The sequence below is a fragment of the Coffea eugenioides genome, unplaced genomic scaffold (genome assembly GCF_003713205.1).
Source record: "Coffea eugenioides isolate CCC68of unplaced genomic scaffold, Ceug_1.0 ScVebR1_1111;HRSCAF=1910, whole genome shotgun sequence".
Classification (NCBI taxonomy): Eukaryota; Viridiplantae; Streptophyta; class Magnoliopsida; order Gentianales; family Rubiaceae; genus Coffea; species Coffea eugenioides.
This window is the reverse complement of record NW_020861490.1, coordinates 1-11576: the sequence shown is the minus strand read 5'-3', so window position 1 is coordinate 11576 and position 11576 is coordinate 1. Positions and strand designations below refer to the sequence as shown.

General features: G+C 42.4%; 18 non-coding genes and 2 pseudogenes across 18 annotated transcripts; all 20 read left to right on the top strand.

Annotated features, from left to right (window-relative positions):
* Positions 1-438: 438 nt before the first annotated feature.
* LOC113754932 lies at positions 439-557 on the top strand. Its single transcript, XR_003465470.1, has one exon. It is a non-coding gene; the product is annotated as a 5S ribosomal RNA (ribosomal RNA).
* Positions 558-971: 414 nt separating this feature from the next.
* On the top strand, positions 972-1090 carry LOC113754921. The gene has a single exon (XR_003465460.1). It is a non-coding gene; the product is annotated as a 5S ribosomal RNA (ribosomal RNA).
* A 412-nt stretch (positions 1091-1502) lies between these two features.
* LOC113754924 lies at positions 1503-1621 on the top strand. The gene has a single exon (XR_003465463.1). It is a non-coding gene; the product is annotated as a 5S ribosomal RNA (ribosomal RNA).
* Positions 1622-2042: 421 nt separating this feature from the next.
* LOC113754928 lies at positions 2043-2161 on the top strand. Its single transcript, XR_003465467.1, has one exon. It is a non-coding gene; the product is annotated as a 5S ribosomal RNA (ribosomal RNA).
* Positions 2162-2580: 419 nt separating this feature from the next.
* On the top strand, positions 2581-2700 carry LOC113754934 (annotated as a pseudogene).
* A 421-nt stretch (positions 2701-3121) lies between these two features.
* Positions 3122-3240, top strand: LOC113754936. Its single transcript, XR_003465472.1, has one exon. It is a non-coding gene; the product is annotated as a 5S ribosomal RNA (ribosomal RNA).
* A 414-nt stretch (positions 3241-3654) lies between these two features.
* On the top strand, positions 3655-3773 carry LOC113754926. Its single transcript, XR_003465465.1, has one exon. It is a non-coding gene; the product is annotated as a 5S ribosomal RNA (ribosomal RNA).
* Positions 3774-4725: 952 nt separating this feature from the next.
* Positions 4726-4844, top strand: LOC113754923. The gene has a single exon (XR_003465462.1). It is a non-coding gene; the product is annotated as a 5S ribosomal RNA (ribosomal RNA).
* A 414-nt stretch (positions 4845-5258) lies between these two features.
* Positions 5259-5377, top strand: LOC113754920. Its single transcript, XR_003465459.1, has one exon. It is a non-coding gene; the product is annotated as a 5S ribosomal RNA (ribosomal RNA).
* A 414-nt stretch (positions 5378-5791) lies between these two features.
* Positions 5792-5910, top strand: LOC113754922. The gene has a single exon (XR_003465461.1). It is a non-coding gene; the product is annotated as a 5S ribosomal RNA (ribosomal RNA).
* Positions 5911-6338: 428 nt separating this feature from the next.
* Positions 6339-6458, top strand: LOC113754933. The gene has a single exon (XR_003465471.1). It is a non-coding gene; the product is annotated as a 5S ribosomal RNA (ribosomal RNA).
* Positions 6459-6873: 415 nt separating this feature from the next.
* Positions 6874-6992, top strand: LOC113754918. The gene has a single exon (XR_003465457.1). It is a non-coding gene; the product is annotated as a 5S ribosomal RNA (ribosomal RNA).
* A 414-nt stretch (positions 6993-7406) lies between these two features.
* On the top strand, positions 7407-7524 carry LOC113754927. The gene has a single exon (XR_003465466.1). It is a non-coding gene; the product is annotated as a 5S ribosomal RNA (ribosomal RNA).
* A 414-nt stretch (positions 7525-7938) lies between these two features.
* On the top strand, positions 7939-8057 carry LOC113754925. Its single transcript, XR_003465464.1, has one exon. It is a non-coding gene; the product is annotated as a 5S ribosomal RNA (ribosomal RNA).
* Positions 8058-8466: 409 nt separating this feature from the next.
* Positions 8467-8585, top strand: LOC113754930. Its single transcript, XR_003465469.1, has one exon. It is a non-coding gene; the product is annotated as a 5S ribosomal RNA (ribosomal RNA).
* Positions 8586-9002: 417 nt separating this feature from the next.
* LOC113754935 lies at positions 9003-9116 on the top strand (annotated as a pseudogene).
* Positions 9117-9522: 406 nt separating this feature from the next.
* LOC113754919 lies at positions 9523-9641 on the top strand. The gene has a single exon (XR_003465458.1). It is a non-coding gene; the product is annotated as a 5S ribosomal RNA (ribosomal RNA).
* A 415-nt stretch (positions 9642-10056) lies between these two features.
* On the top strand, positions 10057-10175 carry LOC113754937. Its single transcript, XR_003465473.1, has one exon. It is a non-coding gene; the product is annotated as a 5S ribosomal RNA (ribosomal RNA).
* Positions 10176-10590: 415 nt separating this feature from the next.
* LOC113754929 lies at positions 10591-10709 on the top strand. Its single transcript, XR_003465468.1, has one exon. It is a non-coding gene; the product is annotated as a 5S ribosomal RNA (ribosomal RNA).
* Positions 10710-11123: 414 nt separating this feature from the next.
* On the top strand, positions 11124-11242 carry LOC113754938. The gene has a single exon (XR_003465474.1). It is a non-coding gene; the product is annotated as a 5S ribosomal RNA (ribosomal RNA).
* Positions 11243-11576: the final 334 nt, after the last annotated feature.

The following is an 11576-nucleotide window of genomic DNA, read 5'->3' as shown; positions in this document are numbered from 1 at the left end:
GGAAAGTCCTCGTGTTGCACCCCTGCCTCTTTTTTGTTTCGAAATCCAAATTTCCTATTCGTTCTTTATCCTGTAGTAATTTAGCTCCGTCGGAACGATTGCTTTATATTTTGCTTCTTGTCGAAGCATGAAGGCGGGTCTGAAGGCGCGAGACAAATCAGTAACGGTACGACTCGATCAAAGCCCGGATCGTCGCTCAAATTTGTGGGCGCAAATGTATCACCGCAAGCGTGAAGGATTGATTTCATGATAATTTAGAGTTGCGGGATGAGGGAAAAAAATAAGGTGCAAATCAATAACAAAAAAATATAAAGTAAATAAATAAAAGGATAAGAGGAAAATGCTTGTATTGACGCTTAAAATGAATTTCGGTCTAGAAAAGCCACACTGCTTTTCAGGACTGGGTAGTTTAAAGGAATAAAGCGAAAGGAAAATGGCGGGTGTGATCATACCAGCATTAATGCAACGGATCCCATCAGAACTCCGAAGTTAAGCGTGCTTAGGCGAGAGTAGTACTAGGATGGGTGACCCCCTGGGAAGTCCTCGTGTTGCACCCCTCTTTTTTTTGTTTCGAAATCCAAATTTCCTATTCGTTCTTTATCCTGTAGTAATTTAGCTCCGTCGGAACGATTGCTTTATATTTTGCTTCTTGTCGAAGCATGAAGCGGGTCTGAAGGCGCGAGACAAATCAGGAACGGTATTGCTCGATCAAAGCCCGGATAGTCGCTCAAATTTGTCGGCGCAAATGTATCACCGCAAGCGTGAAGAATTGATTTCATGATAATTTAGAGTTGCGGGATGAGGGAAAAAAATAGGGTGCAAATCAATAACAAAAAGAAATATAAAGTAAATAAATAAAAGGATAAGAGGAAAATGCTTGAATTGACGCTTAAAATTAATTTCGGTCTAGAAAAGCCACACTGCTTCGCAGGACGGGGTATTTTAAAAGAATAAAGCGAAAGGAACATGGCGGGTGCGATCATACCAGCACTAATGCACCGTATCCCATCAGAACTCCGAAGTTAAGCGTGCTTGGGCGAGAGTAGTACTAGGATGGGTGACCCCCTGGGAAGTCCTCGTGTTGCACTCTCATTTTTGTTTCGAAATCCAAATTTCCTATTCGTTCTTTATCATGTAGTAATTTAGCTCCGTCGGAACGATTGCTTTATATTTTGCTTCTTGTCGAAGCATGAAGGCGGGTCTGAAGGCGCGAGACAAATCAGGAACAGTACGGTTCTATCAAAGCCCGGATCGTCGCTCAAATTTGTGGGCGCAAATGTATCACCGCAAGCGTGAAGGATTGATTTCATGATAATTTAGAGTTGCGGGATGAGGGAAAAAAACAGGGTGCAAATCAAGAACAAAAAAAAACATAAAGTAAATAAATAAAAGGATAAGAGAAAAATGCTTGAATTGACGTTTAAAATGAATTTCGGTCTAGAAAAGCCACACTGCTTCGCAGGACTGGGTAGTTTAAAGTAATAAAGCGAAAGGAAAATGGCGGGTGCGATCATACCAGCATTAATGCACCGGATCCCATCAGAACTCCGAAGTTAAGCGTGCTTAGGCGAGAGTAGTACTAGAATGGGTGACCCCCTGGGAAGTCCTCGTGTTGCACCCCTCTTTTTTTTGTTTCGAAATCGAAATTTCCTATTCGTTCTTTATCCTGTAGTAATTTAGCTCCGTCGGAACGATTGCTTTATATTTTGCTTCTTGTCGAAGCATGAGGCGGGTCTGAAGGCGCGAGACAGATGATACACAGGACGGTAATTGCTCGATCAAAGCGCCGCGATCGTCGCTGCAAATTTGTCGGCGCAAATGTATCACCGCAAGCCGTGAAGGATTGATTTCATGATAATTTAGAGTTTGCGGGATGAGGGGAAAAAATAAGGTGCAAATCATAACAAAAAAAATATAACGTAAATAATAAAAGGATAAGAGGAAAATCTTGTAATTGACGCTTAAATGAATTTCGATCTAGAAAAGCCACACTGCTTCGCAGGACTGGGTAGTTGAAAGGAATAAAGCGAAAGGAAAATGGCGGGTGCGATCATACCAGCATTAATGCACCGGATTCCATCAGAACTCCGAAGTTAAGCGTGCTTAGGCGAGAGTAGTACTAGAATGGGTGACCCCCTGGGAAGTCCTCGTGTTGCACCCCTCTTTTTTTTGTTTCGAAATCCAAATTTCCTATTCGTTCTTTATCCTGTAGTAATTTAGCTCCGTCGGAACGATTGCTTTATATTTTGCTTCTTGTCGAAGCATGAAGCGGGTCCCTGAAGGCCGCGAGACAATATCAGGAACGGTAATTGCTCGATCAAAGCCCGGATCGTCGCTCAAATTTGTCGGCGCAAAATGTATCCACCGCAAGCGTGAGTGATTTCATGATAATTTAGAGTTGCGGGATGAGGGAAAAAAATAGGGTGCAAATCAATAACAAAAAAGAAATATAAAGTAATAAATAAAGGCTAAGAGGAAATGCTTGAATTGACGCTTAAAATTAATTTCGGTCTAGAAAAGCCACACTGCTTCGCAGGACCGGGGTAATTTAAAAAGTAAATAAGCGAAAAGGACAATGGCGGGTGCGCGCTCAATACCAGCACTAATGCACGGATCCATCAGAACTCCGAAGTTAAGCGTGCTTGGGCGAGAGTAGTACTAGGATGGGTGACCCGCTGGGAAGTCCTCGTGTTGCACCCCTCTCTTTTTTGTTTCGAAATCCAAATTTCCTATTCGTTCTTTATCCTGTAGTAATTTAGCTCCGTCGGAACGATTGCTTTATATTTTGCTTCTTGTCGAAGCGTGAAGGCGGGTCTGAAGGCGCGAGACAAATCAGGAACGGTACGGCTCGATCAAAGCCCGGATCGTCGCTCAAATTTGTCGGCGCAAATGTATCAACGCAAGCGTGAAGAATTGATTTCATGAATTAATTTTAGAGTTGCCGGAATGAAGGGATAAAAAAAAGGTGCATATCAATAACAAAAAAATGTAAAATTAAATAAATAAATAGGATTAGAGGAAAATGCTTGAATCGAAGCTAAAATGAATTTCGGTCTAGAAAAGCCACACTGTTATTCTCAGCACGGGGTGGTTTAAAAGAATAAATCGAAAGGAACATGGCGGGTGCGATCATACCAGCACTAATGCACCGGATCCCATCAGAACTCCGAAGTTAAGCGTGTTTGGGCGAGAATAGTACTAGGATGGGTGACCCCCTGGGAAGTCCTCGTGTTGCACCCCTCTCTTTTTTGTTTCGAAATCCAAGTTTCCTATTCGTTCTTTATCCTGTAGTAATTTAGCTCCGTCGGAACGATTGCTTTATATTTTGCTTCTTGTCGAAGCATGAAGGCGGGTCTGAAGGCGCGAGACAAATCAGTAACGGTACGGCTCGAACAAAGCCCGGATCGTCGCTCAAATTTGTGGGCGCAAATGTATCACCGCAAGCGTGAAGGATTGATTTCATGATAATTTAGAGTTGCGGGATGAGGGAAAAAAATAAGGTGCAAATCAATAACAAAAAAAATATAAAGTAAATAAATAAAAGGATAAGAGAAAAATGCTTGTATTGACGCTTAAAATGAATTTCGGTCTAGAAAAGCCACACTGCTTTTCAGGACTGGGTAGTTTAAAGGAATAAAGCGAAAGGAAAATGGCGGGTGTGATCATACCAGCATTAATGCACCGGATCCCATCAGAACTCCGAAGTTAAGCGTGCTTTGGCGAGAGTAGTACTAGGATGGGTGACCCCCTGGGAAGTCCTCGTGTTGCACCCCTCTTTTTTTTGTTTCGAAATCCAAATTTCCTATTCGTTCTTTATCCTGTAGTAATTTAGCTCCGTCGGAACGATTGCTTTATATTTTGCTTCTTGTCGAAGCATGAAGCGGGTCTGAAGGCGCGAGACAAATCAGGAACGGTATTGCTCGATCAAAGCCCGGATCGTCGCTCAAATTTGTCGGCGCAAATGTATCACCGCAAGCGTGAAGAATTGATTTCATGATAATTTAGAGTTGCGGGATGAGGGAAAAAAATAGGGTGCAAATCAATACAAAAAGAAATATAAAGTAAATAAATAAAAGGATAAGAGGAAAATGCTTGAATGACGCTTTAAATTAATTTCGGTCTAGAAAAGCCACACTGCTTCGCAAGACGGGGTATTTTAAAAGAATAAAGCGAAAAGGAACAATGGCGCGGTTGCGATCATCACAGCACTAATGGCCCGGCTCCATCAGAAACTCCCGAAGTTAAGCGTGGCCTTGGGCGAGAGTAGTACTAGGATGGGTGGCAACGCTGGGAAAGTCCTGTGTTGCACTCATCATTTTTGTTTCGAAATCCAAATTTCCTATTCGTTCTTTATCATGTAGTAATTTAGCTCCGTCGGAACGATTGCTTTATATTTTGCTTCTTGTCGAAGCATGAAGGCGGGTCTGAAGGCGCGAGACAAATCAGGAACAGTACGGTTCTATCAAAGCCCGGATCGTCGCTCAAATTTGTGGGCGCAAATGTATCACCGCAAGCGTGAAGGATTGATTTCATGATAATTTAGAGTTGCGGGATGAGGGAAAAAAACAGGGTGCAAATCAAGAACAAAAAAAAACATAAAGTAAATAAATAAAAGGATAAGAGAAAAATGCTTGAATTGACGTTTAAAATGAATTTCGGTCTAGAAAAGCCACACTGCTTCGCAGGACTGGGTAGTTTAAAGGAATAAAGCGAAAGGAAAATGACGGGTGCGATCATACCAGCATTAATGCACCGGATCCCATCAGAACTCCGAAGTTAAGCGTGCTTAGGCGAGAGTAGTACTAGAATGGGTGACCCCCTGGGAAGTCCTCGTGTTGCACCCCTCTTTTTTTTGTTTCGAAATCGAAATTTCCAATTCGTTCTTTATCCTGTAGTAATTTAGCTCCGTCGGAACGATTGCTTTATATTTTGCTCCTTGTCGAAGCATGAAGGCGGGTCTGAAGGCGCGAGTCCAAATCAGTAACGGTACGACTCGATCAAAGCCCGGATCGTCGCTCAAATTTGTGGGCGCAAATGTATCACCGCAAGCGTGAAGGATTGATTTCATGATAATTTAGAGTTGCGGGATGAGGGAAAAAAATAAGGTGCAAATCAATAACAAAAAAATATAAAGTAAATAAATAAAAGGATAAGAGGAAAATGCTTGTATTGACGCTTAAAATGAATTTCGGTCTAGAAAAGCCACACTGCTTTTCAGGACTGGGTAGTTTAAAGGAATAAAGCGAAAGGAAAATGGCGGGTGTGATCATACCAGCATTAATGCACCGGATCCCATCAGAACTCCGAAGTTAAGCGTGCTTAGGCGAGAGTAGTACTAGGATGGGTGACCCCCTGGGAAGTCCTCGTGTTGCACCCCTCTTTTTTTTGTTTCGAAATCCAAATTTCCTATTTGTTCTTTATCCTGTAGTAATTTAGCTCCGTCGGAACGATTGCTTTATATTTTGCTTCTTGTCGAAGCATGAAGCGGGTCTGAAGGCGCGAGACAAATCAGGAACGGTACGGCTCGACCAAAGCCCGGATCGTCGCTCAAATTTGTCGGCGCAAATGTATCACCGCAAGCGTGAAGGATTGATTTCATGATAATTTAGAGTTGCGGGATGAGGGAAAAAAATAGGGTGCAAATCAATAACAAAAAGAAATATAAAGTAAATAAATGAAAGGATAAGAGGAAAATGCTTGAATTGACGCTTAAAATTAATTTCGGTCTAGAAAAGCCACACTGCTTCGCAGGACGGGGTATTTTAAAAGAATAAAGCGAAAGGAACATGGCGGGTGCGCTCATACCAGCACTAATGCACCGGATCCAATCAGAACTCCGAAGTTAAGCGTGCTTGGGCGAGAGTAGTACTAGGATGGGTGACCCCCTGGGAAGTCCTCGTGTTGCACCCTCTTTTTTTTGTTTCGAAATCCAAATTTTCTTATTCGTTCTTTATCCTGTAGTAATTTACGCTCCGTCGGAACGATTGCTGTTATATTTTGCTTCTGTCGAACATGAAGGCGGGTCTGAAGGGCGCGAGACAAATCAGGAACGGTATGGCTCACCAAAAAGCCCGGATCGTCGCTGCAAATTGTCGGCGGCAAATGAATCACATCCGCAAGCCGTGAGAATTGATTTCATGATAATTTAGAGTTTGCGGGATGAGGGAAAAAAATCGGGTGCAAATCAATAACAAAAAGAAATATAACAGTAAAATAAATGAAAGGATAAGAGGAAACAGCTTTGAATGATCGCCTTAAAATTAATTTCGGTCTAGAAAACCACACTGCTTCCGCAGGACGGGGTATTTTAAAAGAATAAAAGCGACCAGGAACATGGGCGGTGCGATCATACCAGCACTAATCGCACCGGATCCCATCAGAACTCCGAAGTTAAGCGTGCTTGGGGCGAGATAGTACTAGGATCGGTGACCCCCTGGGAAGTCCTCGTGTTGCACCCTATTTTTTGTTTTCGAAATCCAAATTTCCTATTCGTTCTTTTATCCTGTTAGTAATTTAGCTCCGTCGGAACAATTGCTTTATATTTTGCTTCTTGTCGAAACATGAAGGCGGGTCTGAAGGCGCGAGACAAATCCGGAACGGTATTGCTCGATCAATGCCCGGATCGTCGCTCAAATTTGTCGGCGCAAATGTATCACCGCAAGCGTGAAGGATTGATTTCATGATAATTTAGAGTTGCGGGATGAGGGAAAAAAATAGGGTGCAAATCAATAACAAAAAGAAATATAAAGTAAATAAATAAAAGGATAAGAGGAAAATGCTTGAATTGACGCTTAAAATTAATTTCGGTCTAGAAAAGCCACACTGCTTCGCAGGACGGGGTATTTTAAAAGAATAAAGCGAAAGGAACATGGTGGGTGCGATCATACCAGCACTAATGCACCGGATCCCATCAGAACTCCGAAGTTAAGCGTGCTTGGGCGAGAGTAGTACTAGGATGGGTGACCCCCTGGGAATTCCTCGTGTTGCACCCCTATTTTTTTTGTTTCGAAATCCAAATTTCCTATTCGTTCTTTATCCTGTAGTAATTTAGCTCCGTCGGAACGATTGCTTTATATTTTGCTTCTTGTCGAAACATGAAGGCGGGTCTGAAGGCGCGAGACAAATCAGGAACGGTATTGCCCGATCAATGCCCGGATCGTCGCTCAAATTTGTCGGCGCAAATATATCACCGCAAGCGTGAAGGATTGATTTCATGATAATTTAGAGTTGCGGGATGAGGGAAAAAACAGGGTGCAAATCAATAACAAAAAAAAATATAAAGTAAATAAATAAAAGGATAAGAGAAAAATGCTTGAATTGACGCTTAAAATGAATTTCGGTCTAGTAAAGTCACACTGCTTCGCAGGACGGGGTAGTTTAAAAGAATAAAGCGAAAGGAACATGGCGGGTGCGATCATACCAGCACTAATGCACCGGATCCCATCAGAACTCCGAAGTTAAGCGTGCTTGGCGAGAGTAGTACTAGGATGGGTGACCCCCTGGGAAGTCCTCGTGTTGCACCCCTCTTTTTTTTGTTTCGAAATCGAAATTTCCTATTCGTTCTTTATCCTGTAGTAATTTAGCTCCGTCGGAACGATTGCTTTATATTTTGCTCCTTGTCGAAGCATGAAGGCGGGTCTGAAGGCGCGAGACAAATCAGGAACGGTATTGCTCGATCAAAGCCCGGATCGTCGCTCAAATTTGTCGGCGCAAATGTATCACCGCAAGCGTGAATGATTGATTTCATGATAATTTAGAGTTGCGGGATGAGGGAAAAAAATAAGGTGCAAATCAATAACAAAAAAAATATAAAGTAAATAAATAAAAGGATAAGAGGAAAATACTTGTATTTACGCTTAAAATGAATTTCGGTCTAGAAAAGCCACACTGCTTTTCAGGACTGGGTAGTTTAAAGGAATAAAGCGAAAGAAAAATGGCGGGTGCGATCATACCAGCACTAGTGCACCGGATCCCATCAGAACACCGAAGTTAAGCGTGCTTGGGCGAGAGTAGTACTAGGATGGGTGACCCCCTGGGAAGTCCTCGTGTTGCACCCCTATTTTTTTTGTTTCGAAATCCAAATTTCCTATACGTTCTTTATCCTGTAGTAATTTAGCTCCGTCGGAACGATTGCTTTATATTTTGCTTCTTGTGGAAGCATGAAGGCGGGTCTGAAGGCGCGAGACAAATCAGGAACGGTACGGCTCGATCAAAGCCCGGATCGTCGCTCAAATTTGTCGGCGCAAATGTATCACCAGCAAGCGTGAAGGATTGATTCAATGATTAATTTATGAGTGCGGCGATGAGGGAAAAAAATAAGGTGCAATCAATAACAAAAAAATCATAAGTAATAAATAAAAGGATAGAGAAATACTTGTATTGAGCTTAAAATGAATTCGGTCTCGAAAAGCCACACTGCTTTTCAGGACTGGGTAGTTTAAAGGAATAAAGCGAAAGGAAAATGGCGGGTGTGATCATACCAGCATTAATGCAACGGATCCCATCAGAACTCCGAAGTTAAGCGTGCTTAGGCGAGAGTAGTACTAGGATGGGTGACCCCCTGGGAAGTCCTCGTGTTGCACCCCTCTTTTTTTTGTTTCGAAATCCAAATTTCCTATTCGTTCTTTATCCTGTAGTAATTTAGCTCCGTCGGAACGATTGCTTTATATTTTGCTTCTTGTCGAAGCATGAAGGCGCGTCTGAAGGCGCGAGACAAATCAGGAACGGTATTGCTCGACCAAAGCCCGGATCGTCGCTCAAATTTGTCGGCGCAAATGAATCACCGCAAGCGTGAAGAATTGATTTTCATATAATTTAGAGTTCGGGATGAGGGAAAAAAATAGGGTGCAAATCAATAACAAAAAAAATATAAAGTAAATAAAATGAAAGATAAGAGGAAAATGCTTTGAATTGACGCTTAAAATTAATTTCGGTCTAGAAAAGCCACACTGCTTCGCAGGACCGGGGTATTTTAAAAAGAATAAAAGCGAAAGGAACATGGCGGGTGCGATCATACAGCCTAATGCACCGGAGTCCATCAGAACTCCGAAGTTAAGCGTGCTTAGGCGAGAGAGTAACTAGATGGGTGACCCTGGGGAAGTCTCGTGTTGCACCCCTCTCTCTCGTTTCGATCCAATTTTCCGATTCGTTCTTTATCCTGTAGTATTTAGCTCCGTCGGAACGATGCTTTATATTTTGCTTCTTGTCGAAGCAGAGGCGGTCTGAAGCGCGAGACAAATCAGGAACGGTAAACGGCTCGAATCAAAGCCCGGATCGTCGCTCAATTTGTCGGCGCAAATGTATCACCCAAGCGTGAAGGATTGATTTCATGATATTTAGAGTTGCGGGATGAGCGAAAAAAATACAGTGCAAATCAATAAACAAAAAAAAATATAAAGTAAATAAATAAAAGGATAAGAGGAAAATACTTGTATTGACGCTTAAAATGAATTTCGGTCTAGAAAAGCCACACTGCTTTTCAGGACTGGGTAGTTTAAAGGAATAAAGCGAAAAGAAAATGGCGGGTGTGATCATACCAGCATTAATGCACCGGATCCCATCAGAACTCCGAAGTTAAGCGTGCTTAGGCGAGAGTAGTACTAGGATGGGTGACCCCCTGGGAAGTCCTCGTGTTGCACCCCTCTTTTTTTTGTTTCGAAATCCAAATTTCCTATTCGTTTTTTGTCCTGTAGTAATTTAGCTCCGTCGGAACGATTGCTTTATATTTTGCTTCTTGTCGAAGCATGAAGGCGGGTCTGAAGGCGCGAGACAAATCAGTAACGGTACGGCTCGATCAAAGCCCGGATCGTCGCTCAAATTTGTGGGCGCAAATGTATCACCGCAAGCGTGAAGGATTGATTTCATGATAATTTAGAGTTGCGGGATGAGGGAAAAAAACAGGGTGCAAATCAAGAACAAAAAAAAACATAAAGTAAATAAATAAAAGGATAAGAGAAAAATGCTTGAATTGACGTTTAAAATGAATTTCGGTCTAGAAAAGCCACACTGCTTCGCAGGACGGGGTATTTTAAAAGAATAAAGCGAAAGGAACATGGCGGGTGCGATCATACCAGCACTAATGCACCGGATCCCATCAGAACTCCGAAGTTAAGCGTGCTTCGGCGAGAGTAGTACTAGGATGGGTGACCCCCTGGGAAGTCCTCGTGTTGCACCCCTCTTTTTTTTGTTTCGAAATCGAAATTTCCTATTCGTTCTTTATCCTGTAGTAATTTAGCTCCGTCGGAACGATTGCTTTATATTTTGCTCCTTGTCGAAGCATGAAGGCGGGTCTGAAGGCGCGAGACAAATCAGGAACGGTATTGCTCGATCAAAGCCCGGATCGTCGCTCAAATTTGTCGGCGCAAATGTATCACCGCAAGCGTGAAGAATTGATTTCATGATAATTTAGAGTTGCGGGATGAGGGAAAAAAATAGGGTGCAAATCAATAACAAAAAGAAATATAAAGTAAATAAATAAAAGGATAAGAGGAAAATGCTTGAATCGAAGCTTAAAATGAATTTCGGTCTAGAAAAGCCACACTGTTTCGCAGCACGGGGTGGTTTAAAAGAATAAAGCGAAAGGAACATGGCGGGTGCGATCATACCAGCACTAATGCACCGGATCCCATCAGAACTCCGAAGTTAAGCGTGTTTGGGCGAGAATAGTACTAGGATGGGTGACCCCCTGGGAAGTCCTCGTGTTGCACCCCTCTCTTTTTTGTTTCGAAATCCAAATTTCCTATTCGTTCTTTATCCTGTAGTAATTTAGCTCCGTCGGAACGATTGCTTTATATTTTGCTTCTTGTCGAAGCATGAAGGCGGGTCTGAAGGCGCGAGACAAATCAGGAACGGTACGGCTCGATCAAAGCCAGGATCGTCGCTCAAATTTGTCGGCGCAAATATATCACCGCAAGCGTGAAGGATTGATTTCATGATAATTTAGAGTTGCGGGATGAGGGAAAAAACAGGGTGCAAATCAATAACAAAAACAAATATAAAGTAAATAAATAAAAGGATAAGAGAAAAATGCTTGAATTGACGCTTAAAATGAATTTCGGTCTAGAAAAGCCACACAGTTTCGCAGGACGGGGTAGTTTAAAAGAATAAAGCGAAAGGAACATGGCGGGTGTGATCATACCAGCACTAGTGCACCGGATCCCATCAGAACTCCGAAGTTAAGCGTGCTTGGGCGAGAGTAGTACTAGGATGGGTGACCCCCTGGGAAGTCCTCGTGTTGTACCCCTCTCTTTTTTGTTTCGAAATCCAAATTTCCTATTCGTTCTTTATCCTGTAGTAATTTAGCTCCGTCGGAACGATTGCTTTATATTTTGCTTCTTGTCGAAGCATGAAGGCGGGTCTGAAGGCGCGAGACAAATCAGGAACGGTACGCTCGATCAAAGCAGGATCGTCGCTCAAAATTTGTCGGCGCAAATATAATCACCGCAAGCGTGAAGGATTGATTTCATGATAATTTACAGAGTTGCGGGATGAGGGAAAAAACAGGGTGCAAATCAATAACAAAACAAATATAAGTAAATAAATAAAAAGGATAGAGAAAAAAAATGCTTGAATTGGAC